This window comes from Sus scrofa, chromosome 2 (assembly GCF_054392235.1).
Source record: "Sus scrofa isolate SSC_HxYL_T2T_F1_AM1 chromosome 2, Sscrofa_HxYL_maternal_Yorkshire_Landrace_v2.0, whole genome shotgun sequence".
Classification (NCBI taxonomy): domain Eukaryota; kingdom Metazoa; phylum Chordata; class Mammalia; order Artiodactyla; family Suidae; genus Sus; species Sus scrofa.
The window spans coordinates 67,309,925-67,320,576 of NC_139384.1; the positions used below are offsets into that span (position 1 = coordinate 67,309,925).

At 42.7% G+C, this 10,652-nt stretch overlaps 1 long non-coding RNA gene across 1 annotated transcript; it reads right to left on the reverse strand.

Moving 5' to 3' along the window:
- Positions 1-2,142: 2,142 nt before the first annotated feature.
- Positions 2,143-9,279, reverse strand: LOC146405431 (uncharacterized). Its single transcript, XR_014837402.1, has 2 exons — positions 9,142-9,279; positions 2,143-7,637 (listed from the first exon to the last, which is right to left on the reverse strand). It is a non-coding gene; the product is annotated as an uncharacterized LOC146405431 (long non-coding RNA).
- Positions 9,280-10,652: the final 1,373 nt, after the last annotated feature.

The window sequence follows — 10,652 nt, forward strand, 5'->3', positions numbered from 1 at the left end:
GTGCTTCTTCATCTTGCTTGTGTTTTTCTTTTTCTATGAGTTTGGGGAAGCCAAACTGTAATCTTGTAAGGCTACTTCTATGCAAGAATACCCCTTTGTATTTTCTTGGGGTGGGTTACTCTTTATTTTTAGTGTGGGAGTTTGAATATTTGCTTTGCTATCTTTTTCTTTGGAGTGAGTAGGCTGTTATCCCCAGGATGCTCAGTGTGTTTTCAGGGAGAAGGAGACAATGGGTAGGGCCAGCAGTCAGCGCCTGCTCATTGGGCTCTCAACAGCAGCAAAGACCTGTAGGAAGGTGGCACAGGCTACTCCTAGTTGCAGGGTCTTCGGAAGTGGTAATGAGCTCTAGGCAGATCTATAAGGTGACCAGAGCATTTGGCAGTAGCAACAACAGGATGCGTGAGTTCCCAGGGAAATGAGAGCAGCAACAGCTTGTGTTCTATTGCAGTGCCCTCCTCTGAGGTGATTGGAGTCACAGGTAGTGCCTGTTCAGGGACCCCTAGTGGTAGCAGGCAATGAACACCTCTGAATCAGTGATAGCTGTGGTGGTTTGCCCCCACCACCTGTAGACCTTACATGAAGCAACCCATCTCACTTAGCCCACGTAGGAGGTGCTGCACAGGCTGCTCCTAGTTGCAGGATCCTAGGAAGTAACAAAGATCAGGCATGTGGGGATTGCCTGGAGCATTTCCCAGTGGCAGCAGCAGGGTGGGTGTGTTCCCAAGGGTGTGAGAGCATCAACAGTTGGTGTTTGGTCACAATGCCCTCCTCTCTGGTGCCCTTGAGGTGAATGGGACTGCAAGTGGTGTCTGTTCACAGACCCCCTAGTGGTGGTGAGCCACTCCCACCTCTGGAGCCAGAGATAACTGCAATGATTTACCCCTGCCTCCTGTAGACCATGCCAGAAGCAGCTCATCCTGTTTAGCCCCCACAAGAGAAGCTGCACAAGCTGCTCCAAGTTGTAGGTTCCTGGGAAAGGACAGTGATCAAGCATCCAGGCACTGCACAGACTGTTTGGCAGTGGCAGCAGCAGGGCAGGTGTGCTCCCAGGGGAATGAGAGCAACAACAGGTGGTGTTCTGTTGCAACGTCCTTCTCTGTGGTGTCCTCTGAGGTGGCTGGGGCTGCAAGTGATTTTTGTTCAGGTATCCCTGGTGGCGGTGGGCCATGCCCACCTCTGGAGTCAGAGATAACTGCAGCTGTTTGCCCCCACCACCTGCAGACCATGCAAGAAGCACCCTGTTCCACTTACATGCAGGAGGTGCTATACCAGCTGCTCCTAACTGTAAGATCTTGGGAAGGGACAGTGACCAAGTGTCTGGGCACTGCCCAGAGCATTTGGCAGTGGCAGCTGCAGAGCAGGTGTGTTCCCAGGGGAGTGAGAGCAACGATTTATGGTGCTCATTTGCAGTGCCCTCTTTTCTTTTTTGCCAGCCCCTGAGGTGACTGGGGTCACAGGTGGAGCTCACTCACAGACACCCCCCCCCCGCAGTGGTGGCAAAACATGCCTCCCTCTGGCCTCTGAGACAACCACCACAGCCCGTCTCTGCCACCTGTAGATCATGCAAGAGGCACCACATCACACTGAGCCCCCTGTTGCCCTTAGCCCACACAAGAGGTGCCTGGCCACTGGTAGCCTGCACAAGAATCACCCAGTCTCCCCCCTAAAGGAGGAAAAGGCTTTGCACAACCCATAGCCTGCACCAGAGCTGCCCCACCCTCTGAAAGCCCAAAGGCATGCTCACTCTCCAGTGCAAGGAGTTTCATCTGGTGGTCCGCCCCTTACCTCTCCTGCAGGTCGGGACCTTCTCCCAGGTTCCCTCTGCCATGGCATTCCCCTCCCCAGCCAGTGGTGTACCATTCCCCCACCTGTGGCACACTGCTCCTTAGCTCCTTAGGCTGTCTCCACACCACCAACCCCAGTCCTCTCCCTGGGACTGACCTCTGGAGCCTAAGTCTCAGCACCCAGCCTCCCCCCAAGCATCTTAGGCTGTGGTGTCAGCCAGTGGTTCAGATGATCTGTGCAGTTCTCACTCTGCTTTGCAGTTCTCAGACCAGCTGCTGCATTTTTTTTTTTTTTGCAACTTTGAGGTACTTGGGTGATCTTTCTGTCAGTTAGGTGGCTTCCCAGAATGTGCCTTCCTTTTCTCTTTCACAGCTCCCTCTCAGGAATGCTATTCCAATCCTGATTCATATTCTCTCTCTCTCTTTTTTTTTTCTTTTATTCTACTCAGTTATGTCAAGAGTTTCTTGCCCTTTTTGGAGGTTTAAGTTCTTCTGCCAGCATTCAGATGATGTTCTATGTGAGTAATTTTACATGTAGATGTGTCTTTTTGATGTGTTTGTGGGAGAAAATAAGTGCAATCTCTTACTCCTCCACCATCCTGCTCCACCCCCAACCTGGCATTGTTTTTCACCTTTATTAGTTTCAGTTTTGTACCCTATTCTTGACTATCTATATGACTAATAATTTTACTTTGACCTCAATCTTAATATTGACCTTGACCTTTAACTTTACCTTGACCCTTATTTTATTTTGTTGGGAGTTTTTTTGGCCATACTTGTGGCATGTGGAAGTTTCAGGCCAAGGATTGAACCCATGCCACAGCTGTAACCAAAGTCACAGTAGTGACAATACCAGATCTTTAACCTACTGAGCCACGAGGGAACTCCTCTTAACTCTTATTTTAAGCAAATCCTGCCCAGTATTTACTTTCTTGATCCTTTCTATCATTAATGATTGGTATGACTTTGATTTTGACTTTTATGACACTGAACTTGATGTGGCCTAAGTTTGACCTTCAGCCTTTTCATAGTCTCTGTAGAAACATTATCCTTACCATTTCTAATAATGACTAAGAATTTGACCTTGATCTTGTTGTTGACTTGACTTTGAACTTGACATAATCTCAAACTTGATATAGATACATACCAAACATAAAATGTGTTTCTGACTGTCTTCCTGACTTTCTCTCTCTCTGACCAATAATTTGACCTTGACCTAACATTGTGACCTGATATGAACTTGACCTTGACTCTTTCACCCATATTCTTTTCACATATGTCCTTTCACAACTGCTTTGCTCTTCCCTTTACTTGACTTAATTTTCCTTGATTTAAACTTCAACCTTGCCCTTACTCTTAGACTTGATCTGAACCTGACCTTGACTCTTCTAGGACCCATATCCTGTATCCTGACAATTTTTATTAATGACTGATTATGTGACTTTCTCCTGTGCTTTTATATTGACTCTGTTTTGGACCAAATCCTACCATTGACCATAGTCAATGTTATTTCTATAACTGACTAATAATTTGACTCTGACCTTGAACATTTGAAGACCCATTTACTGTCCTTAATGATCAGCCTCACAATTTCCATCACTGCCTAAAACTTTTACTTCAATAGAGTTTGGCCTTGAATATCACCTTGAACTTAACCTCAGGTTGGCCCTGGACTCAATGCTTTTCGGACTCTTATCCTGTGTTGCGTAAAGAACCCATATCACCATGTACAATTCAAGCAGGAATTGTCTTGGATGGTGGACTGTCTGTTATGCAGAGTAACCAAAGATCAGTGTGTCACCACCATTCTGGGGCCCAATCTGGCCTGCCAGGTCAGAAAATACACAACACCACCCCCTAAATCAGTGTGCAATATATACCTCATGAGCTGACTTCCTAGAACTTCAGCCTGGCCATTGGGACCCACAACAGCCCCATTATATTAGAGACCCAGAACCCTGTGGGCCATCTGATCTACTCCTCATATAGAGTGGCAGGAGGGCCTGGATCTGCATGTGTCCCACTCCAGGCCCAGGCAGGGAGGGATCAGTTCAGGCCTCCAGAAGAGGATTTGGAAATTTTTTCTGGAAGTTCATCAGATGACTCAATCCCACACATCCTATTCCTGGTTGCCTGGGACAGTCCTGGCCAGAGGAGTTCCCCCATGTGCCAATCAAACCACCTGCACTATCCCAAATGTTACTTGAAGAGTACCAGTGGACTCCCTCCTCTATATATAAGTAAATCTGTGGCAAATGCTTTCTCCTGCCACACTGGGCACAGCCCAAAACATCCCTGCCATGATTGACAGCCTCCTGAAACTCTGCCTCAGGCCATCATAGCCAGATTCAATTCCATTCCAGGAATACCCAGAGCTCCAGAAGAGCCACATAAAGGGAGGGGCTAGTCACCTCCCAATAGCCAGCCTGAGCAGTAATTGGCCTAATCCAGATATCTAAGGCCGGGCAAGATCTCTGCCAATTACTTGGACTTGTCTCAGCTCCGCTCATAACCCTGGCCAGAGGGTGGAATGAAGTATCTGGCTTGGGAGAGTGCCCCTCTGAAGGGAAAATGTCAGTGTGTACATGTAGCATCCATGGTCCATGTGGGTCCATGGCAGAGTAGGGGGTACCCTCCTTGGGTCTCTAGCCATCCCCATAAAGGCGGACTTAGAAAAAATTTTAGGAAGCACATCCATAACCAAGTCCCATGAGGAGCCACAACAAGGCCAAGCATTTGGAGAATTCACATTTCCTGATTTCAAAATTAATTACAATTATAAATCAATTATACCTTAATAAAAATAGAAAATAACTTATTACAAAGCTGCAGTAACCAAAACAATATGGTACTAGCATTAAAACAGATATACAGGAGTTCTCATTATGGCTCAGGAAATTAAGAAATCAACATAGTCTCTATGGGTATGTAGGTTTGATCCCAGGCCTTGCTCACTAGGTTAAGGATCTGGCTTTGCTGCAAGCTGCAGCATTGGTTGCAGATGCAGCTGGGATCCAGCACTGATGTAGCTGTGGCATAGGCCTGCAGCAGCATCTCTGATTTGGCCCCTAGCCCAGGAACTTCCACATGCCATAGGTGTAGCCCTAAAAGAAGAAAAGAAAAATAGACCTACAGACCCATGAAATAGAATAGAAAGCCTAGAGATAAAACTCTCATATGTATTGTCAAGTGATTTTTAACGAGGGCAGCAAGACAATTCAATAGCAGAAAGGACAGACTGAGACAGGATTAAGATGGCAGAGTAGAAGAACTGGAGCTCATCCTCTCTCATAAAAACAACAAAATTACAACCAAATGCTGAACAACCTTCAATCAAATGGACTGGAAACTTTCTAAAAGATATTCTACTCCAGAAGACAAAGAGGAGGCCACATCAAGAGGTAGGATGGGTGATTATGTGATATAAGCAACCCCATACCCACCAGTGGGCAGCCCACACTCTGGAAAGTAACTGTATCACAGGAGTGAGAGTTCTGATCCCCACATCAGGTTCCCCACCCCTGGGGATCTGGCACTGGGAGAAAGAGCCCCCGGAGCATCTGGCATTGAAGGCCAGTGGAGCTTGTGTGCAGGAGCTCCATGGGACTGGAGGGAAATGGAGACCCCATTCTTGAAAGGTACACACAGGCTTTCATGTGCACTGTGTCCCAGAGAAAAGCAGAAACTTCATAGGAACTTGGGTCAGACCTGACTGAAGTTCTTGGAGGATCTCCTGGGAAAACAGGGGGTGACTGTAGCTCGTTGTAGGGGAAGGACATTGGAGGTCTCGGGAATGTTCATAAATGCGTATTCCTCTAGAAGTGGCCATTTTGGGAAAATATGGCCCTACTCATTAGCGTTGAGAAACCCCAGGCCAAACAGTAATCCAGGTAGGATCACAGCCCCACCCATTAATAAACAGGCTGCCTAAAGACCCCCCAGGTACACAGCCACCTCTAATCTCACCCAGAGACAAAGCCCCAGAGGGATAAGAATCAGCCCCACCTACCAGTAGGCAGGCACTAGTCCCTCCTATCAGGAAGCCTACAGCAAGCCCCTGTACCAACTTCAGCCAGAAGGGGTGCAGACATCAGAAGTAAGAGAGGCTACAGCTCTACTGTCTGCAAAAAGGAGACCACAACAAAAACCTATACAAAATGAAAAGGCAGAGAACTATAACTCAGATAAGGGAGCAAGAACAAAACCCATAAAAACAGCTAAGAGATCTGGAGATTATTATTAGCCTCCAGGGAAAATACTTTAGATTAATTATAGTAAAGATGATGCAAGACATTGGAAATAAACTGGAGGCAAAGATTGATAAATTACAACAAACACTGAGCAAAGACATACAAGATTTAAATCTTAAGCAAGCAGAGATGCAAAATACAATAACTGAAATTTAAAAATCCATTAGAAGCAACCAACAGCAGAATACAGGGGACAGAAGAATGAAGAAAGGTGGAGGACAGACTAGTGGAAATCACTGATACAGAACAGAAAAGAGAAAAAAAAAGATTGAAAGAAATGAAGACGGTCTAAGAGAACTCAGACAACGTTAAACACACAAACATCCATATTATAGGGGTGCCAGAAAGAGAAGAGAGAAAGGGACAGAAAAAAATATTTAAAGAGATAATAGCCAAGAACTTCCCTAACATGGGAAAGGAACCACTCACTCAAATCCAGGAAGCACAACGAGTACCATATAAAAGATAGACTTTTCCACAAATGGTGCTAGAAGATCTGGATTTCCATATGCAAAAGAATTAAGTTGAACACTTACCTAACACCAGGTTCAAAAATTAACTCAAAATGGACAAAAGAACTAAACAGGAGACATACAATTATACAGCACTTAGAAGAAAATGTTCATGACATTACACTTTGCAATAATTTATTGAATATGACACCAAAAACATAGGCAACAGAAATAAAAATAGACAAATAGACTACATAAAAATTGTAAATGTTTGTGGATCAAAGAATAGAATCAATGAAATGAAAATGCAACTTACAGAAAGGGAGAAATATCTGAAAATCATGTACTTGACAAGGGGTTGGTATCCAGAATATATAAAGAACTCTTACAGCTCAAAAAAAAAAAGTAGCTCAATTTAAATATGGGCAAAGGACTTGGATAGATATTTCTCCAAAGATGATATTACAGGTAGCCAACAACCATATAGAAAGCTCAACATTAATAATCATTAGGGAAATATAAATCAAAACCACAATGACATATCACTTCACACCCATTAGAATGGCTGCTATCCAAAAAAAGGAACCCAAAAACAGAAAATAATAAGTGTTGGTGAGGATTTAGAGAAATCAGAACCTTCACATATTGCGGGTACAAAGGTAAAATGGTGCAGCCACTATGGAAAACACTCCGCAGTTTCAAAAAAATAAAAATAGGATTACTACATGATCCAGCAATTTCCCTATGTGCATATAGCAAAAATAATTAAATACAGGGTTTCAAAGAAAAATCTGTAGACCCATAGCAATGCTGCTGAATATGTATACCCATTCATAGCAGCATTGGTCACAATAGCCAAAAAGTAGAAGTAACCCATGTGATGGATAAATGAGTTAACAAAATGTGGTATTAGCCACTCAATGGAATATTATTCGGCCTTTAAAATTAATTCCAGAGTTCCTATCGTGTTACAGAGGAAATGAATCCAACTAGGAACCATGAGGTTGCAGGTTCAATCCCTGGCCTTGCTTGGTGGGTTGAGGATCCAGCAGTGCTGTGAGCTGTGGTGTAGGTCACAGACACGGTTCAGATCTGGCATTGCTGTGGCTCTGGTGTAGGCTGGCATATGCATCTCCAGTTGGACCCCTGGCCTGGGAACCTCCATATGCCATGGGTGCAGTCCTAAAAAGACAAAGACAAAAAAAATTAATGAAATTCTGACACATGCTAAAACATGAATGAAACCTTAAGTCATTATGTGGTACAGAAGGAAAAATAAGGCACAGACCAATATCAGAGAGACCTTAGACATCCAGTAGTAACTCACAGGGTACTTCCTCAGTCTCACAGAACACATTTTGTCTTCAGATCATGAATCCCAAGATCGTGTGAGACTTCTTGGTCTCAGTGCAGCCACAGCCTCATCTGAGGAAAAGCTTTTAATGCCCTTGGGATCACACAACCAAGAGCAAGTTGCATAACCAGTCTCAACAGTAGAAACTGAAGTACATATATCTGAAACCAGGTACAAACCATTAATTTGTACATTTTCTAAACCAATGTTGATAAAGAGCTAAGCTCACCTCCTCATGTTTTATAGACTCTAGCACAGGTCTATATCAATCAGTAGCTAGCATTTCATTCAGGTTTAGCAGAGAGTCAACACCATGACACTGATATTTCAAAGATAAACACAAGGTTTAAACAGAGTAACTGAGACTAGACCTATACTTACATGGCCCAAGCCTCTGACCCTTAGTTAAGCATTTTGAATTACAAACTACTCAACATCATACTTCCTTCTGAATCATTCAACATTTATAGAACAGAAGAAGTAGAAAGATATTACTAATAATTTGTATATTCCAATGAAGAATAGATATTCCTTGAATGAAACATTTCAGTTTACTAAATTTTCCAACACAGACATATTCGTAACCATGTACAAACAACCCTTTAACCTCCTTCTACCAATAAATATGAACTTTATAAAAAGTATCAATATCCATTCATCCATTGTTCCCATATCTTGGCTATTGTGAATGGTGCTGCAATGAACATACAGGTACATGTATATTTTTCAAGGGACGTTTTATCCAGATATATGCCCAAGAGTAGGATTGCTGGATCATATAGTAGTTCTATGCATAGTTTTCTGAGGTACCTCCATACTGTTCCCCATAGTGGTTGCACCAATTTACATTCCCACCAACAGTGTAGGAGGATTCCCTTTTCTCCACACCCCATCCAGCATTTGTTATTTGTTGATTTGAAAATGATGGCCATTCTTACTGGTGTGAGGTGGTACCTCATAGTAGTTTTGATTTGCATTTCTCTAATAATCAGTGATGTTGAGCATTTTTTCATGTGCTTGTTGGCCATCTGTCTATCTTCTTTGGAGAAATGTCTATTCAGGTCTCTTGCCCATTTTTCCATTGGGTTGTTGGCTTTTTTGCTGTTGAGTTGTATAAGTTGTTTGTATATTTTAGAGATTAAGCCCTTGTCAGTTGCATCATTTGACACTATTTTCTCCCATTCTGTAAGTTGTCTTTTTGGGTTTTTTTATGGTTTGCTTTGCTGTGCAAAAGCTTTTGAGTTTGATTAAATCCCTTTGGTTTATTTTTGCTTTGATTTCTGTTGCCTTCAGAGACTGACCTGAGAAAACATTTGTAAGGTTGATGTCAGAGAATGCTTTGCCTATGTTTTCTTCTAGGAGTTTAATGGTGTCTTGTCTTAGTTTAAGTTTCTAAACCATTTTGAGTTTATTTTTGTGCAGGTGTGAGGGTGTGTCCCAGTTTCATTGATTTACATGTGGCTGTTCAGTTTTCCTAGTACCACTTCCTGAAAAGACTGTCTTTTTCCCATTTTATATTCTTGCCTCCTTTGTCTAAGATCAACTGACCATAGGTGTCTGAGTTTATTTCTGGGTTCTCTCTTCTGTTCCACAGGTCTGTATGTATGTTTTGGTACCAGTACCACACTGTCTTGATTACTGGAGCTTTGCAATATTGCTTGAAATCTGGGAGAGTTATGCCTCCTGCTTGGTTTTGGCTCCTCAGGATTGTTTTGGCAATTCTGGGTCTTTTATGGTTCCATATAAATTTTTGGATTGTTTGCTGTACTTCTGTGAAAAATGTCATGGGTAATTTCATAGGGATTGCATTGAATCTGTAGTTTGCTTTGGATAGTATGGCTATTTTTACAATATTAATTCTTCCAACCCAGGAACATGGACTATCTTTCCATTTCTTTGAATCCTCTTTAATTTCCTTGATTAAAGGAAATTTAGAGTTTTATAGTTCTTAGCATATAAGTCTTTCACCTCCTTGGTCAGGTTTATTCATAGGTATTTAATTTGGGGGGATGAGATTTTAAAAGGTATTTTTGTATTTCTTTTCTAACATTTCATTGGTAGTATATAGAAATACGACTTACTTCTGAATGTTAATCTTGTATCCTGCTACTTTGCTGAATTTGTTGATCAGTTCAAGTAGTTTTTGTGTGTAGTCCTTAGGGTTTTCTATATATAGTATCATGTCATCTGCATTGAGTGACAATTTTACCTCTTCTCTTTCGATTTGGATACTTTTTATTTCTTTTGTCTGAGTATTGTGTTGAATCAAAATGCTAAGAATGGGCCAAGACATGGAAACAACCTAAATGTCCATTGATAGATGAATGGATTAAGAAGATGTGGTAGGGAGTTCCCATCGTGGCTCAGTGGTTAACGAATCCGACTAGGAACCATGAGTTGCGGGTTCGGTCCTTGCCCTTGCTCAGCGGGTTAACAATCCAGCGTTGCCGTGAGCTGTGGTGTGGGTTGCAGACGCAGCTCGGATCCCGCATTGCTGTGGCTCTGGCGTAGGCCAGTGGCTACAGCTCCGATTGGACCCCTAGCCTGGGAACCTCCGTATGCCACGGGAGTGGCCCAAGAAATAGCAAAAAAAAAAAAAAAAGACAAAAAAAAAAAGAAGATGTGGTATACATACACATGAAATACTACTCAGCAATTAAAAAAAGAACAAAATAACGCCATTTGCAAAAACGTGGATGGAACTAGAGACTCTCATACTGAGTAAAGGAAGTCAGAAAGAGAAAGACAAATACCATATGACCACATATCTAGAATATAATATGTGGCACAAATGAACCTTTCCACAGAAAAG